This window comes from Lepisosteus oculatus, unplaced genomic scaffold (genome assembly GCF_040954835.1).
Source record: "Lepisosteus oculatus isolate fLepOcu1 unplaced genomic scaffold, fLepOcu1.hap2 HAP2_SCAFFOLD_761, whole genome shotgun sequence".
NCBI classification, from domain to species: Eukaryota; Metazoa; Chordata; class Actinopteri; order Semionotiformes; family Lepisosteidae; genus Lepisosteus; species Lepisosteus oculatus.
Genome location: NW_027168322.1, coordinates 32,073 through 42,135, shown reverse-complemented (window position 1 = coordinate 42,135; position 10,063 = coordinate 32,073). Strand labels below are relative to the sequence as shown.

The 10,063-nt window shown below is 43.8% G+C and overlaps 3 non-coding genes across 3 annotated transcripts; all 3 read left to right on the top strand.

Annotated features, from left to right (window-relative positions):
• Nucleotides 1-2,790: 2,790 nt before the first annotated feature.
• On the top strand, nucleotides 2,791-2,863 carry trnar-ccu (transfer RNA arginine (anticodon CCU)). Its single transcript has one exon. It is a non-coding gene; the product is annotated as a tRNA-Arg (tRNA).
• A 2,727-nt stretch (nucleotides 2,864-5,590) lies between these two features.
• Nucleotides 5,591-5,661, top strand: trnag-acc (transfer RNA glycine (anticodon ACC)). The gene has a single exon. It is a non-coding gene; the product is annotated as a tRNA-Gly (tRNA).
• A 557-nt stretch (nucleotides 5,662-6,218) lies between these two features.
• trnal-aag (transfer RNA leucine (anticodon AAG)) lies at nucleotides 6,219-6,292 on the top strand. The gene has a single exon. It is a non-coding gene; the product is annotated as a tRNA-Leu (tRNA).
• The last annotated feature ends 3,771 nt before the right edge of the window (nucleotides 6,293-10,063 follow it).

Below are 10,063 nucleotides of genomic sequence, written 5' to 3'. Positions count from 1 at the left end.
CCCCTATCCCAGTGCATTGTGCCATATTAAATAAAAGCATGACAAAAAGAGATTCAGAATGCAAAGCTGTGTCAGTGTTCTGTGTAAAAAATCGGTTTGAACATCATGGGAGCTGTTTTTAATAAGCTGCTGAGAAAAGAATATTTTAATCTTCCTGCTGTCAGTAGTATTGTGAATATAGTTGACCCTTACCTGAATGAAAACAGGGCGTAAAGGAAGGGTTTCAGAAATCAAACAAAGCTTTATTCCCGTGCTTACAGTCTGGGTAATGGGAGACCGCGCTGTTCTGCTTCCTATGGTCATATACGGGTTTTTCGCATGAAGCCGTATTGAACAGTATTTCTCGCGTTGTGAACGTGTGCACACAGCGGTCCCCCGGGTTCCAGTTCGTGCGTAATTACGCATCGATGAAAAACCGGAGGTTTAAAAAAAGATAATTAGCTCACTGATAGTTTGATGTAAAGGCTGTGGAAATATCCACAAGTCGTGGTCTTTAAAATGCATTTGGTTTGACGGCGTTCTGTGCTTCCATTGCGAAGATATGGACAAAAGAATATTCGTGCATGGTCAAAAAAATGTCATAAAATCGAAAAAGTAAAGGCTGAGAAAGCATCCACAATGTATTTTATACACAAAACAAGCATTCTCGCAACTCTAAGAGGTTTCGTGAAAGCGCTACAGGCGTGCCAAAATCGTTTTCGAACTTCGAGCTAACTTTACCCCGGTAGACAAGTTTACCTAACTGCTCATGCGCCACTCAGTTGTAATTAGTCAAGAAATAAAGTCGAAAACCAGCTGCGGGTTTGAATCTGAACGTTTGAGATTTCAGCGCATTTTACTTACATTGACAAATGATAGAGATTCGAAGAGAGATCCTTCAGACCAGCAAGCAAACCCACGGCTATTTCGGTTTTCTATCTAGGCAACGTTGGTGTCTGCAATAGCATACATGAAAGCGTGATGCAATTTCTGTGGCTACATTTGTTGCACGTCATGCACAGTAAGAGTGTTTCTAACACCAAATAAAAAGTCAACAATTAGCGATGACGCCTTCTCCTCAGTTAACCCACTGAAACCCTTGCTGTTAACAGTTCTTTACTGCGTGGTTTACGAGCACCTACATATCGTGTCGGTTCTTTCAGCTTTATTCATTAGGTTTTCAAAGGCATAAGTAGAGCACCAGAGGTGCGAACGCAAAATGTGTGGTTACCTGAAGAATTGCTTTCAATGGCAGCGGGTCCAAGCGATTTAGCGTTTTTATAGTGCCGGGAAAGGAGAAACGGCACTTTGCCTTTGCCGCGCAGGCACAAGGCGACGTGCGGCAGACGCCGGAGTCGGCAAGTTCCGAACTTGCGCGGGGAGTCCCCAACGCACTTAACCACTCGGCCACGACAAAAGCGAGTTTGCTGCCGCCGCATTCCTCCTATAATCTAACACGGAGTGCGAGGTGGCTGCGGAAACCTTTTTAAAGTCGCTCTCCGTTAAAAAAAATACCTTTCACAAGATTCGTGCCGGCAGACAGACACGCCTCAGAGGGTTTAAGGCTGGCTTCACGTTCAAATGATAAAGTCCCCCAGTCCGGATGTCAAAATGCAACTTTGGCAGACAGAAAAAACATCAACAAACCACAAAAGGTTTTTACAAGCTGCACCACACTGCACTTTCAAAAGCATTTACATTCGTGTTAGACGCGGGAATTGCCTTTGATTTGCGCGCTTACGAACGCCATGGAAAACGAAACAAAACTAAAGCCCTCAGCTCCTGCACTTGATTATAATGCCGTTACGTGTCGAAGCAGGAATTTATGTCATCCTACCACTGCAACACGGGGAATAGAGAGAAATGAGTACACGCTACGAATTGTCTCTTATCAGTCCCTACAGTTGTAAGGCGCCTGGAAGCGTGCACCCCCATCATTAATCTTTGCGCATCTGTGCAAGGTAAACTCTGGAGCAGTCTTTGAAACGGCTCAAAGGAAACACGTGATTGATTCCATGTGCATCTGGGGTTCATTTCTTATTTACATTTAATTCAAGGGAAAGGCTTGGGTCAGTTTCAGACGGCCTCCAACAGCGAGATTCAAGCGCCCCACCTTCAGCCCAATCTGCGCAGCCAGAACGCCAACGGTTCCTATGCTCTCCGGGGTGCGGTTGTGACCCCGTAACCTAAAATGTTGGTGGCAGACAAATGGAGACTAAAAGGTGACGTCCTAGGACATGACTACATTGTGGGGATGGTGACCATTGCTTGGAAAAGAGTGCGAGGCCCCTTTAGAAAAACATTTTGTTAACAGACATTCTGCCTCAGCCTAAACACCTATAGCTTGCAAAGCGCATGCTATTAGACAGGCACCTCTGCAAGACCTTAAGAGTCTCTTAAACTAGTGATAGTAAGGTGTTCCCAATTGGCGATGTTCGGCTTTCAAATCATCTCTCCGTGGAAGCGCCGAGATGCAGCTGTTTAAGGCTTAGAAGCAGCTGACTGTTTTACTGCCTAACTGATCACTGTCAGTCAGGGAGCTCAGAGGTGAAAAGCCTGTCTGAGAGACAATTCGCCGTCGATCAGTTCAATATGTTCCGTACCAGCTCGGCGCACCTGAGATCATCTTGGTAGCCGTGTAGCTCAGATGAGTGAGAGCGTGTGTGTGTACCACCGTGATTGGATGCCGGTCCTTCTCAGGTCACAGTAAACCTTCTGCTGCCTAACTTTCCTAATTTTGTGGATCCCTTTGAAAAAGCAAAGGAAAAAAAAAACTGGCTCTTCATCAGCGTGATCGACCCAACCCAGTGTGCCCCAGTGGCCTAATGGATAAGGCACTGGCCTCCTAAGCCAGGGATTGTGGGTTTGAGTCCCATCTGGGGTGCTCCTGTCCCATTTTGAGCGTACAAATGTCCTTGTGATTTGCAAAGCTGCAACCCCACCTTACTCAGTGAGCGTCTCTGCTTTTCTCTCACATACAGTTGGGAGAAAAACTTTTGTAAACAGCCCTTTGGAATGATGTGGATTTCTGCATGAATGGCTCCTAACATGTGATCTTATCTTTATCTAAGTCATAATAATTAATAAAGAGAGTCTGATTTAACAAACAACACACGCCCAACATTTGACATTGCTGTTTCTTTATTGACCAAATGGTTTAAACAATCAAGGTCATTGATGGAAAAAGTACGTGAACCCTTATATTAAGGAGCTAGTGGAACCTCCTTTATGACAAAAACCTCAACCCCCACTTTCTGTAGCGGCTTGTCAGACCTGAGCAGCGGTTAGGAGGTATTTTGGCCTATGTATATTTTTGGGATGTCTTGCGCTGAATGGCCTGCTTCAGATCACGCCACAGCACTTCAATGGGATTGGGGTCAGGACTCTTACTTGGCCATCCCAACATACGGAATTTCTTCTGTTTCAGCCACTCTGTTGTTGATGTACTCCTTTGTTTTTGTCATGTTGTAAGACCCAGCGTCTTTTGAGTTTTAGATCACAGGCAGACACCCTGACATTCTGCTGTAGAATTTCCTGATACATCTTGGAATTCATCGGTCCCTCGATGCCTCCGCCATGCTTCCCAGGTGGGATGAGGTTTTGGAGTTGGTATGCGGTGTTTTGTTATCTCCAAACATAACGCTGTGCACATTTACCAACAAGTTCAACTTTTGTCACGTCTGTCCACAGAACATTGTTCCAGGAGTTGCTGTGGAACATCCATGTGGTCTTTAGCAAACTTGAGAGGGGCTGTGGTGGTTTTTTTTGGGGGGAGAGCAGTGGTTTCCTCCGTGGTGACCTCGCATGATCACCACTCCTGTTCAGATTTCTTCTTATGGTGGACTCATGAACACAGACGTAAGACAAAGTAAACCACCTGTTTCCTAGATCCCATCCCCAGTCAGCTAGTCAAAGATTCCCTCGAAGGACTGGCAGGACCTATAATTAGTATGATGAATGCATCGCTTGCGTCAGGCGTCGTACATGATCAATTTAAGGTAGTGGTTCTTAGACCGCTCCTTAAGAAGTCAAATTTGGATCCACAAGTTCTTAACAACTACAGGCCTGTCTCAAAGGTCCCATTTCAATCTAAAAGTCTTGAAAGAATAGTTGTTGCCCAACATCAAATGGATTCAAATAATATACTTGAGAAATTTCAGTCTGGTTTCTGAAACTGCATTAACAAGAGTCGTAAATTATATTCTCTTAGCTACTGATGCGGGGAATACAACAGTGCTAGGTTGCAACAGTGCTAGGAATGCAAACTTTAGGTTGCGCTTCTTCATGCTGCATCATTGGCATGAGTGGAGCTTTTTAAACGTCTGTACTTACTGCGCCCCATAAGAAATCGTTTGTCCCTGTTCAAAAGAGATTGTGCGATGTCCTGCAGCGTTCGCAAAGCAAACCTTTGACAGTTTGAATAGAGGAATTTATTCTGCTTCCTGTGCGTGCAGTAGTTACAAACTTGAACGTCTTTACACGATCTCCTGCAGTTTTCAGTGGGCAGGCTTGGTCAGATGGCTTGGAAAAACGCACTGTTTCGGCTCGGGAAACATCATGAGCAGTGTCCTGCATGTTTTCTGTGTATAGCTGTCTTTTAACGCATACAGAATTCATTCGAAATCATTGATTTCTCCAATTAACAAGGGTCCCTTAAATGATGAGTCAAAGTAACATCTAATCGGATTAGTTTCCTTAGAGCTGGTTCAGAGTTTGCTCAAGAGTTTACCTTTCACAGATGCGCAAAGAAGAATGTTGGGGGTGCACGCTTCAAGGCACCTTACAGCTGTAGGGAGTGATTCGAGACGATTCGTGGCGTGTGCTCGTTCCCATATACCATACGCCCCGGCGTGCAGTGCTAGGATGACGTACAATACCACTTGGGCACGTAACAGCGTTATATGCAAGTGCGGGACGTGAGGGTTTTCGTTTGTTCGTTTTGTTTTGCTCTGCTTTGCTTTGTTTTGCTTTCCATCGCGTGGGTAAGAGCGTAAATAAAAAGGCGATTCCTGCGTCTACCACTAATGTAAGAGCTATTTCAAGTGCGGCGTGGTGCGGCTTTTCAAATGCTTGTGGACATTTCTCTGTTGTTGATTCTTTTTTTGTGTGTAACAAAGTGGCATTTTCATGTCCGGACGGGGAGACTTTATCATTCCGACATGAAGCCACCCTTAAGTCCTCTGAGGCATGTCTGTCTGCAAGGCTTGTATTTTGGAAATGTTTTTTTGAAACGGAGAACGACTTTGAAATAGGCTTCCGCCGGCGCCTTGCGATCCAGGTAAGATTGTAGCAAGAACGCAGCGGTGGTGGGGCTTGCTGTAGTCGTGGCCGAGTGTTTAAGGCGATGGACTAGAAATCCATTGGGGTCTCCCTGCGCAGGTTCGAATCCTGCCGACTACGTTGTCCGCCTCCAGTTGGTGTGTTCCGGCGCAATCAAAGAAGCGCGCCTCTTTGCTGTTCCTGGTGGTTTTAAAACGCCCAATCGCTTGTACCCGCTGCCTTGGAAATAAATTCTTCAGTGTCCGCAAATGGCATTTTGCAGCTGGAAGCATGTCGACGCTTTTTGCACAGAGCACCAAAAAAGCGTCTTTTTTGAAGGCCCAGACACTGAGCGTTGGTGGTTCAGTGGTAGAATTCTTGCCTACCACGCGGGAGGCTTGGGTTTGATTCCCGGCCAATGCAGTGGCTTTTGCAGCGAGTGGCTCCATCACTTGCATCCCCTTGCAACTCGCAACTGAAAACCCACTGAAACTAAGCAGGTGTGAGCCAGGTCAGTACCCGGATGAGGGTAAGCTACAGGGAAAAACAAAGCTTCCAGCTGGAAGCGGTGTTAATGGTGCCGGCGGGGGGGCGCTCACCCTGAGGTCTGTGCGGGTCCCAATGCCCCAGCATAGTGACGGCGACGCTGTGTTGTAAAAGGGCGTTGTCTTTCGGATGAGATGTAAAACCGAGGTCATAGTGCTCTGTGGTCATTAAAAATGACCACCAAAACCTTTGACAAAAGCTCTTGGTAATTGATGGTCTTCAAAAATGCTTCTCCTTTAGGTACTTTTTAAATCAGCTGAAAAATGCTGTGAAATGGGGGGACACTTCAGGCCAGTGTAGGATTTGGGTTACAAGAACCATGAAACTGCACGAGAAAGCCCGTACACTGAATTACACGGCTTTCTATTCAAAGGAGGGCAAAAGAAATTCCCTGAGTTCGATTTTTTGCAGCACAGAGAGGACCACTGTCGTGAGGCCAGTTAGCTCAGTTGGTTAGAGCGTGGTGCTAAGAATGCCAAGGTCACGGGTTCGATCCCCGTACGGGCCAGGTTCTTTTCTCCTCTCTTACCAAAGCTGTTAGGTTCCTTTCCGTGGTGAGAGGGGTTGTCATGCAACGCTGCCACATAGTGCCGACAGACGAGTGTTGCAGGAGAAGAGAAAAGTGTTTGAAGATTTAAGAGTGTCTTAGGTGGAGCCAAAATCAAGTGTCACAAATGTAAGTGGTTGGATTTCCAATGTTTAATATGGTAAAAATAAGCGGAAGTTATCTGCCGGTCATGGCACAGTCTGCCATGCTTTTGTCATATACTGTAAAGTGGTGTCGAACTGGAGCCTCACCATTTGCATATGTGAGGCTCCAGTTATACATCGAGTGTCACATTAAATTACAAAAATGAAGAGAGTTAAAGCAGCTGGAGGGGTTTTCTTACAACTTTTAAGCTGACACAGTTTTGGAAAATGTTTCCTTCACGCTGCACTGTACAACATAGGCAGCCAAGAGTCTCTAAAACAAAACAGAATGGACAGATAGGAGAAAATTCCCACTCGTCCTGAAGTTCCCAAAATCCAGCACTGAGCGTAAACAAAGTGTCTAAGTAGCGTGGGAATGCTAACCCTAACCCTAGCTGGAGTTTGAGCAATCCAGCACTGAGCGTAAAAAGATGAGTCAAAGTAACGTCTAATCGGATTAGTTTCCTTAGAGCTGGTTCAGAGTTTGCTCAAGAGTTTACCAAGAGGACATTGATTCGTCAAATATACGTATATTCACGGCGAAAATACGGCTATACGTATATATACGTCGCCTCGACGTATAATCAACGTCAAATTGCAACCGTAAAATTGACGACATTAATAAACGCATATATAACGTCGAAAACACATCTAACACAGTGCCTGAGGCTTTTTACTGTACGTATCGTGTGTGCCGCAACTAGGAGTATACGGCTCTCTGCACAGTGTACGAAGTAAATTATTTTCGCAGTAATTAATTTACACGTGTATAATAAATATAGTAAATATAATAAATTAATTACTGCGAAAATAATTTTCTTCGTAAATCCTGCAATCCAGATGATTGGGGCATTGGTGCATGGCTACAGTCTGTGTTAGGAACATGGAGAGGGTCTCTGGTTCAATACATATTTGTGGGTCTGGTATTATTCGTTATGATCATATCGTTAATATCCTGTTTGAAAAACATGTGGACTAAAGCTGCTGCTTCTGTGCTAATTGTACGCCCTGAAGGGATCATGAAGGTCAAAAAATGATTTCATGGGAAAGGTTCTCTTATCTAGTGGCAGAACCTGATGGGTAGAACAATATAGTTTTAAGGGGGGTTACCCTTGGGAGTGATTCCCCTAGATGCAAATGATTTTTGTGGTTTGTTTGTTCATAATAAGATGTTTTGCAGGAACGGAACAAAGAGAAATTTTACAACTTCAGCTAGAATTGTTCTGCAAAACGCCACAGCTGAGGCAGGGGAACAATGTGTAGATTTTTCTAAGAGTTATTACCCAGTTGTTGACCAATCTGTTGACCAAAGTTGACCAAAAAAGCCTAAGATTATGCTGGGCTCCAGCCCACAGGGATTTACCTGTGCTGTAAGAACTAATGAGTGAATAAGGAGACTGGATTCTGGTGAAAGACTTCAGGAAAAAGAAATGGTGTTCACTCAGGTGGAGGGGGCTGTACCAGGTGCTGCTGACCACTCCCACTGCTGTGAAGGTCACAGAAATGGTGCCCTGGATTCATGCTTCCCACTGTAAAAAGGTCACAAACGAACTGAGCAAAGCGCAGGAGTGATGTCTCCACAAGGACAGATGGGGATAACCTGCTTGGGACTGATGTGCACAGCCCTTTTCCTTTTTATGTAGAAGCCTGTCACCACCCCAAAAGAGGAAGAATCTAAACATGAAGCCTCTTTGTATACAAACTGGCTGAATGAAACTGATAATGAGGGGGATATGAGTAATTTGTGGTATAAATTTATAAATCATACTGTAAAGTTAAAGAAATTTAATGCATCTTGTTATATATGTGCTTTAATGCCTCATTCTACAGCCTCACCCATGCGACTTTTTATGAAATGTACTCTTTTATTAATATCACGTTAGAAGGCTTAGACGCTATCAAACAAGAATTAAGGGGAGTTAGATTAATGGCACTTCAGAACAGGTTCGTGCTGGACCTTCAAAATGCAGCATCTGGAGGAGTCTATGCTTTAGTAGGAGACTCCTGTTGTACATATATTCCAGCTAATGACGATGATTACGGAAATCTTACGCTCGCTATTCAGCATTTGAAAGAACTAAAAGACAATGTGAATAAACAGAGAGGCATAAAAGATACACCTGCTTTTCTCTCCTGGTTAGAATCACTGTTTGGGCCAGGGGGAATGTTTTTCTTTTAAGTTACTAACACCGATTATAGGGGCTGTGATACTTGTCTTCCTGTTTTTATGTTGCTGTATGACATGTATTATTCCAATGCTTCGAAATATGGAAATATGGTACCTAGGGGGATAAACTGTTCATCCTTCCAGTCTGGAGAATTGGCAGCTGTCTGACGTCAGTAAGTGATCCTTAAAAATTAATAGTTCCATGACAGTGTGCATCACCAGAAAATCAATTTCAATGCATTAAAACTCTTGTTATCCTTCTGATCATTGAAGTGTCATTGCCCCAGCACTGTATACTCTTACTTTTGACGCCTGTCTGAAGTTGGATCCATTTCTAAGAATGGTGACTCACATATCCTCATGCTCAACTTTGGCTCAACCACACAAACTATGAAGATAATCATCTGCTTTTGCTCCAAGATTTATGTTACTAGGCTCTCTCCTGGGGATCCTCGTGTTCAAACATTGCCCTTATTGTGGATGATCCATGACAGAATTCAGGGAATTCAGAATTCTGATACCTCAGCTCAGATTCTGACTGGGCAGACTGTCATTGCCTGGTGTGAATGTGTGCATATCTGTTTTTGTGCATGTTCTGTGGCCTGTTGTACAGTACATCACAAATGAAAGGGAAATGGAAAACTAAAATAAGACTCAAGTGTTTTATCTTTCATTAACAGTGTTTCATTAGTATCTATGCTAGATCCTGTCATCCACTGCTTACCACGACAGGCTCTAGCACGGGATAGCAGCTAATACATTTAACAATCTCACTGCACAATGTTGTATATTCAAGGGCTGATCTTCTGTACTTTTTCTTTCACTTTTCATGTCTTAGAAACTCAGTCCTGCCAGGAATAATCTGAGAACAAAATCAATCTGAGTGAAAATCTAAGCAGAGGAAGATTGTTTTACAGAGTCAACAAGGTCTAATTCAAGGTCATCAGCACTAACAACATTCTCTCTGGAGACAGGCGATAAGAAAATTGAAAGTGTGTATTGTTACACAACAGCAGAGACTATGAGTTATGCTATCATGAGAGTGCTGATGGATTTTTTTCATTGCTTAGTTTTGCAGGTTCTGTACATTTGAACATTCAAAGTGACTAAAGTAAAGGAGTTTTCCCTTTTTACCACATAATTCCCAAAAATCAACACTAATAGAAAGCCTAATTCCAGCCAAGATTCAATTACAGTCTCTCAAGCATTCCAGCAGTGGATTTCATGACTTCAGACAGCCATCTTTATCAGTGGAGAACTCAATGCTCTGAGGTTTACTGGCAGAGTCTCACACTGGGTAATATGTTGGTAAATAATGTCCTATGGAATTCTACTATTGATAAATTCTACTATGGAACTGGGATGTGTCCTGAAAAAATCTTCTATGATAGTGGTACAGTCCATCACACCCCACCTACAGCC